Here is an 8836-nt window from a genome sequence, read left to right as displayed (position 1 = left end):
GACTTTGAAAATTTTTCGTTCCAACGAGTGATGCGCGACTCTTTCGGACTTTGAAAATTTTTCGATCCAACGAGTGATGCGCGACTCTTTCGGACTTTGAAAATTTTTCGATCCAACGAGTGATGCGCGACTCTTTCGGACTTTGAAAATTTTTCGATCCAACGAGTGATGCGCGACTCTTTCGGACTTTGAAAATTTTTCGATCCAACGAGTGATGCGCGACTCTTTCGGACTTTGAAAATTTTTCGATCCAACGAGTGATGCGCGACTCTTTCGGACTTTGAAAATTTTTCGATCCAACGAGTGATGCGCGACTCTTTCGGACTTTGAAAATTTTTCGATCCAACGAGTGATGCGCGACTCTTGCGGACTTTGAAAATTTTTCGATCCAACGAGTGATGCGCGACTCTTTCGGACTTTGAAAATTTTTCGATCCAACGAGTGATGCGCGACTCTTTCGGACTTTGAAAATTTTTCGATCCAACGAGTGATGCGCGACTCTTTCGGACTTTGAAAATTTTTCGTTCCAACGAGTGATGCGCGACTCTTTCGGACTTTGAAAATTTTTCGATCCAACGAGTGATGCGCGACTCTTTCGGACTTTGAAAATTTTTCGATCCAACGAGTGATGCGCGACTCTTGCGGACTTTGAAAATTTTTCGATCCAACGAGTGATGCGCGACTCTTTCGGACTTTGAAAATTTTTCGATCCAACGAGTGATGCGCGACTCTTTCGGACTTTGAAAATTTTTCGATCCAACGAGTGATGCGCGACTCTTTCGGACTTTGAAAATTTTTCGTTCCAACGAGTGATGCGCGACTTTTTCGGACTTTGAAAATTTTTCGATCCAACGAGTGATGCGCGACTCTTTCGGACTTTGAAAATTTTTCGATCCAACGAGTGATGCGCGACTCTTTCGGACTTTGAAAATTTTTCGATCCAACGAGTGATGCGCGACTCTTTCGGACTTTGAAAATTTTTCGGACTTTGAAAATTTTTCGATCCAACGAGTGATGCGCGACTCTTTCGGACTTTGAAAATTTTTCGATCCAACGAGTGATGCGCGACTCTTTCGGACTTTGAAAATTTTTCGATCCAACGAGTGATGCGCGACTCTTTCGGACTTTGAAAATTTTTCGATCCAACGAGTGATGCGCGACTCTTTCGGACTTTGAAAATTTTTCGATCCAACGAGTGATGCGCGACTCTTTCGGACTTCGAAAATTTTTCGATCCATTGAGTGATGCGCGACTCTTTCGGACTTTGAAAATTTTTCGATCCAACGAGTGATGCGCGACTCTTTCGGACTTTGAAAATTTTTCGATCCAACGAGTGATGCGCGACTCTTTCGGACTTTGAAAATTTTTCGTTCCAACGAGTGATGCGCGACTTTTTCGGACTTTGAAAATTTTTCGATCCAACGAGTGATGCGCGACTCTTTCGGACTTTGAAAATTTTTCGATCCAACGAGTGATGCGCGACTCTTTCGGACTTTGAAAATTTTTCGATCCAACGAGTGATGCGCGACTCTTGCGGACTTTGAAAATTTTTCGTTCCAACGAGTGATGCGCGACTCTTTCGGACTTTGAAAATTTTTCGATCCAACGAGTGATGCGCGACTCTTTCGGACTTTGAAAATTTTTCGATCCAACGAGTGATGCGCGACTCTTTCGGACTTTGAAAATTTTTCGATCCAACGAGTGATGCGCGACTCTTTCGGACTTTGAAAATTTTTCGATCCAACGAGTGATGCGCGACTCTTTCGGACTTTGAAAATTTTTCGATCCAACGAGTGATGCGCGACTCTTTCGGACTTTGAAAATTTTTCGATCCAACGAGTGATGCGCGACTCTTTCGGACTTTGAAAATTTTTCGATCCAACGAGTGATGCGCGACTCTTTCGGACTTTGAAAATTTTTCGGACTTTGAAAATTTTTCGATCCAACGAGTGATGCGCGACTCTTTCGGACTTTGAAAATTTTTCGATCCAACGAGTGATGCGCGACTCTTTCGGACTTTGAAAATTTTTCGATCCAACGAGTGATGCGCGACTCTTTCGGACTTTGAAAATTTTTCGTTCCAACGAGTGATGCGCGACTCTTTCGGACTTTGAAAATTTTTCGATCCAACGAGTGATGCGCGACTCTTTCGGACTTTGAAAATTTTTCGATCCAACGAGTGATGCGCGACTCTTTCGGACTTTGAAAATTTTTCGATCCAACGAGTGATGCGCGACTCTTTCGGACTTTGAAAATTTTTCGATCCAACGAGTGATGCGCGACTCTTTCGGACTTTGAAAATTTTTCGGACTTTGAAAATTTTTCGATCCAACGAGTGATGCGCGACTCTTTCGGACTTTGAAAATTTTTCGATCCAACGAGTGATGCGCGACTCTTTCGGACTTTGAAAATTTTTCGATCCAACGAGTGATGCGCGACTCTTTCGGACTTTGAAAATTTTTCGATCCAACGAGTGATGCGCGACTCTTTCGGACTTTGAAAATTTTTCGATCCAACGAGTGATGCGCGACTCTTTCGGACTTCGAAAATTTTTCGATCCATTGAGTGATGCGCGACTCTTTCGGACTTTGAAAATTTTTCGATCCAACGAGTGATGCGCGACTCTTTCGGACTTTGAAAATTTTTCGATCCAACGAGTGATGCGCGACTCTTTCGGACTTTGAAAATTTTTCGTTCCAACGAGTGATGCGCGACTTTTTCGGACTTTGAAAATTTTTCGATCCAACGAGTGATGCGCGACTCTTTCGGACTTTGAAAATTTTTCGATCCAACGAGTGATGCGCGACTCTTTCGGACTTTGAAAATTTTTCGATCCAACGAGTGATGCGCGACTCTTGCGGACTTTGAAAATTTTTCGTTCCAACGAGTGATGCGCGACTCTTTCGGACTTTGAAAATTTTTCGATCCAACGAGTGATGCGCGACTCTTTCGGACTTTGAAAATTTTTCGATCCAACGAGTGATGCGCGACTCTTTCGGACTTTGAAAATTTTTCGATCCAACGAGTGATGCGCGACTCTTTCGGACTTTGAAAATTTTTCGATCCAACGAGTGATGCGCGACTCTTTCGGACTTTGAAAATTTTTCGATCCAACGAGTGATGCGCGACTCTTTCGGACTTTGAAAATTTTTCGATCCAACGAGTGATGCGCGACTCTTTCGGACTTTGAAAATTTTTCGATCCAACGAGTGATGCGCGACTCTTTCGGACTTTGAAAATTTTTCGGACTTTGAAAATTTTTCGATCCAACGAGTGATGCGCGACTCTTTCGGACTTTGAAAATTTTTCGATCCAACGAGTGATGCGCGACTCTTTCGGACTTTGAAAATTTTTCGATCCAACGAGTGATGCGCGACTCTTTCGGACTTTGAAAATTTTTCGTTCCAACGAGTGATGCGCGACTCTTTCGGACTTTGAAAATTTTTCGATCCAACGAGTGATGCGCGACTCTTTCGGACTTTGAAAATTTTTCGATCCAACGAGTGATGCGCGACTCTTTCGGACTTTGAAAATTTTTCGATCCAACGAGTGATGCGCGACTCTTTCGGACTTTGAAAATTTTTCGATCCAACGAGTGATGCGCGACTCTTTCGGACTTTGAAAATTTTTCGTTCCAACGAGTGATGCGCGACTCTTTCGGACTTTGAAAATTTTTCGATCCAACGAGTGATGCGCGACTCTTTCGGACTTTGAAAATTTTTCGATCCAACGAGTGATGCGCGACTCTTTCGGACTTTGAAAATTTTTCGATCCAACGAGTGATGCGCGACTCTTTCGGACTTCGAAAATTTTTCGATCCATTGAGTGATGCGCGACTCTTTCGGACTTTGAAAATTTTTCGATCCAACGAGTGATGCGCGACTCTTTCGGACTTTGAAAATTTTTCGATCCAACGAGTGATGCGCGACTCTTTCGGACTTTGAAAATTTTTCGTTCCAACGAGTGATGCGCGACTTTTTCGGACTTTGAAAATTTTTCGATCCAACGAGTGATGCGCGACTCTTTCGGACTTTGAAAATTTTTCGATCCAACGAGTGATGCGCGACTCTTTCGGACTTTGAAAATTTTTCGTTCCAACGAGTGATGCGCGACTCTTTCGGACTTTGAAAATTTTTCGATCCAACGAGTGATGCGCGACTCTTTCGGACTTTGAAAATTTTTCGATCCAACGAGTGATGCGCGACTCTTTCGGACTTTGAAAATTTTTCGATCCAACGAGTGATGCGCGACTCTTGCGGACTTTGAAAATTTTTCGATCCAACGAGTGATGCGCGACTCTTTCGGACTTTGAAAATTTTTCGTTCCAACGAGTGATGCGCGACTCTTTCGGACTTTGAAAATTTTTCGATCCAACGAGTGATGCGCGACTCTTTCGGACTTTGAAAATTTTTCGATCCAACGAGTGATGCGCGACTCTTTCGGACTTTGAAAATTTTTCGATCCATTGAGTGATGCGCGACTCTTTCGGACTTTGAAAATTTTTCGATCCAACGAGTGATGCGCGACTCTTTCGGACTTTGAAAATTTTTCGGACTTTGAAAATTTTTCGATCCAACGAGTGATGCGCGACTCTTTCGGACTTTGAAAATTTTTCGATCCAACGAGTGATGCGCGACTCTTTCGGACTTTGAAAATTTTTCGATCCAACGAGTGATGCGCGACTCTTTCGGACTTTGAAAATTTTTCGTTCCAACGAGTGATGCGCGACTCTTTCGGACTTTGAAAATTTTTCGATCCAACGAGTGATGCGCGACTCTTTCGGACTTTGAAAATTTTTCGATCCAACGAGTGATGCGCGACTCTTTCGGACTTTGAAAATTTTTTGATCCAACGAGTGATGCGCGACTCTTTCGGACTTTGAAAATTTTTCGATCCAACGAGTGATGCGCGACTCTTTCGGACTTTGAAAATTTTTCGTTCCAACGAGTGATGCGCGACTCTTTCGGACTTTGAAAATTTTTCGATCCAACGAGTGATGCGCGACTCTTTCGGACTTTGAAAATTTTTCGATCCAACGAGTGATGCGCGACTCTTTCGGACTTTGAAAATTTTTCGATCCAACGAGTGATGCGCGACTCTTTCGGACTTTGAAAATTTTTCGGACTTTGAAAATTTTTCGATCCAACGAGTGATGCGCGACTCTTTCGGACTTTGAAAATTTTTCGATCCAACGAGTGATGCGCGACTCTTTCGGACTTTGAAAATTTTTCGATCCAACGAGTGATGCGCGACTCTTTCGGACTTTGAAAATTTTTCGATCCAACGAGTGATGCGCGACTCTTTCGGACTTTGAAAATTTTTCGATCCAACGAGTGATGCGCGACTCTTTCGGACTTTGAAAATTTTTCGATCCAACGAGTGATGCGCGACTCTTTCGGACTTCGAAAATTTTTCGATCCATTGAGTGATGCGCGACTCTTTCGGACTTTGAAAATTTTTCGATCCAACGAGTGATGCGCGACTCTTTCGGACTTTGAAAATTTTTCGATCCAACGAGTGATGCGCGACTCTTTCGGACTTTGAAAATTTTTCGTTCCAACGAGTGATGCGCGACTTTTTCGGACTTTGAAAATTTTTCGATCCAACGAGTGATGCGCGACTCTTTCGGACTTTGAAAATTTTTCGATCCAACGAGTGATGCGCGACTCTTTCGGACTTTGAAAATTTTTCGATCCAACGAGTGATGCGCGACTCTTGCGGACTTTGAAAATTTTTCGTTCCAACGAGTGATGCGCGACTCTTTCGGACTTTGAAAATTTTTCGATCCAACGAGTGATGCGCGACTCTTTCGGACTTTGAAAATTTTTCGATCCAACGAGTGATGCGCGACTCTTTCGGACTTTGAAAATTTTTCGATCCAACGAGTGATGCGCGACTCTTTCGGACTTTGAAAATTTTTCGATCCAACGAGTGATGCGCGACTCTTTCGGACTTTGAAAATTTTTTGATCCAACGAGTGATGCGCGACTCTTTCGGACTTTGAAAATTTTTCGATCCAACGAGTGATGCGCGACTCTTTCGGACTTTGAAAATTTTTCGATCCAACGAGTGATGCGCGACTCTTTCGGACTTTGAAAATTTTTCGGACTTTGAAAATTTTTCGATCCAACGAGTGATGCGCGACTCTTTCGGACTTTGAAAATTTTTCGATCCAACGAGTGATGCGCGACTCTTTCGGACTTTGAAAATTTTTCGATCCAACGAGTGATGCGCGACTCTTTCGGACTTTGAAAATTTTTCGTTCCAACGAGTGATGCGCGACTCTTTCGGACTTTGAAAATTTTTCGATCCAACGAGTGATGCGCGACTCTTTCGGACTTTGAAAATTTTTCGATCCAACGAGTGATGCGCGACTCTTTCGGACTTTGAAAATTTTTCGATCCAACGAGTGATGCGCGACTCTTTCGGACTTTGAAAATTTTTCGATCCAACGAGTGATGCGCGACTCTTTCGGACTTTGAAAATTTTTCGTTCCAACGAGTGATGCGCGACTCTTTCGGACTTTGAAAATTTTTCGATCCAACGAGTGATGCGCGACTCTTTCGGACTTTGAAAATTTTTCGATCCAACGAGTGATGCGCGACTCTTTCGGACTTTGAAAATTTTTCGATCCAACGAGTGATGCGCGACTCTTTCGGACTTCGAAAATTTTTCGATCCAATGAGTGATGCGCGACTCTTTCGGACTTTGAAAATTTTTCGATCCAACGAGTGATGCGCGACTCTTTCGGACTTTGAAAATTTTTCGATCCAACGAGTGATGCGCGACTCTTTCGGACTTTGAAAATTTTTCGTTCCAACGAGTGATGCGCGACTTTTTCGGACTTTGAAAATTTTTCGATCCAACGAGTGATGCGCGACTCTTTCGGACTTTGAAAATTTTTCGATCCAACGAGTGATGCGCGACTCTTTCGGACTTTGAAAATTTTTCGATCCAACGAGTGATGCGCGACTCTTTCGGACTTTGAAAATTTTTCGATCCAACGAGTGATGCGCGACTCTTGCGGACTTTGAAAATTTTTCGATCCAACGAGTGATGCGCGACTCTTTCGGACTTTGAAAATTTTTCGTTCCAACGAGTGATGCGCGACTCTTTCGGACTTTGAAAATTTTTCGATCCAACGAGTGATGCGCGACTCTTTCGGACTTTGAAAATTTTTCGATCCAACGAGTGATGCGCGACTCTTTCGGACTTTGAAAATTTTTCGATCCATTGAGTGATGCGCGACTCTTTCGGACTTTGAAAATTTTTCGATCCAACGAGTGATGCGCGACTCTTTCGGACTTTGAAAATTTTTCGGACTTTGAAAATTTTTCGATCCAACGAGTGATGCGCGACTCTTTCGGACTTTGAAAATTTTTCGATCCAACGAGTGATGCGCGACTCTTTCGGACTTTGAAAATTTTTCGATCCAACGAGTGATGCGCGACTCTTTCGGACTTTGAAAATTTTTCGTTCCAACGAGTGATGCGCGACTCTTTCGGACTTTGAAAATTTTTCGATCCAACGAGTGATGCGCGACTCTTTCGGACTTTGAAAATTTTTCGATCCAACGAGTGATGCGCGACTCTTTCGGACTTTGAAAATTTTTCGATCCAACGAGTGATGCGCGACTCTTTCGGACTTTGAAAATTTTTCGATCCAACGAGTGATGCGCGACTCTTTCGGACTTTGAAAATTTTTCGTTCCAACGAGTGATGCGCGACTCTTTCGGACTTTGAAAATTTTTCGATCCAACGAGTGATGCGCGACTCTTTCGGACTTTGAAAATTTTTCGATCCAACGAGTGATGCGCGACTCTTTCGGACTTTGAAAATTTTTCGATCCAACGAGTGATGCGCGACTCTTTCGGACTTCGAAAATTTTTCGATCCATTGAGTGATGCGCGACTCTTTCGGACTTTGAAAATTTTTCGATCCAACGAGTGATGCGCGACTCTTTCGGACTTTGAAAATTTTTCGATCCAACGAGTGATGCGCGACTCTTTCGGACTTTGAAAATTTTTCGTTCCAACGAGTGATGCGCGACTTTTTCGGACTTTGAAAATTTTTCGATCCAACGAGTGATGCGCGACTCTTTCGGACTTTGAAAATTTTTCGATCCAACGAGTGATGCGCGACTCTTTCGGACTTTGAAAATTTTTCGATCCAACGAGTGATGCGCGACTCTTTCGGACTTTGAAAATTTTTCGATCCAACGAGTGATGCGCGACTCTTTCGGACTTTGAAAATTTTTCGATCCAACGAGTGATGCGCGACTCTTTCGGACTTTGAAAATTTTTCGATCCAACGAGTGATGCGCGACTCTTTCGGACTTTGAAAATTTTTCGGACTTTGAAAATTTTTCGATCCAACGAGTGATGCGCGACTCTTTCGGACTTTGAAAATTTTTCGATCCAACGAGTGATGCGCGACTCTTTCGGACTTTGAAAATTTTTCGATCCAACGAGTGATGCGCGACTCTTTCGGACTTTGAAAATTTTTCGATCCAACGAGTGATGCGCGACTCTTTCGGACTTTGAAAATTTTTCGATCCAACGAGTGATGCGCGACTCTTGCGGACTTTGAAAATTTTTCGATCCAACGAGTGATGCGCGACTCTTTCGGACTTTGAAAATTTTTCGATCCAACGAGTGATGCGCGACTCTTTCGGACTTTGAAAATTTTTCGATCCAACGAGTGATGCGCGACTCTTTCGGACTTTGAAAATTTTTCGTTCCAACGAGTGATGCGCGACTTTTTCGGACTTTGAAAATTTTTCGATCCAACGAGTGATGCGCGACTCTTTCGGACTTTGAAAATTTTTCGATCCAACG

The sequence above is a fragment of the Athalia rosae genome, chromosome 3, assembly GCF_917208135.1.
Source record: "Athalia rosae chromosome 3, iyAthRosa1.1, whole genome shotgun sequence".
In the NCBI taxonomy this organism is placed as follows: Eukaryota; Metazoa; Arthropoda; class Insecta; order Hymenoptera; family Athaliidae; genus Athalia; species Athalia rosae.
This window is presented reverse-complemented; position numbering follows the sequence as displayed.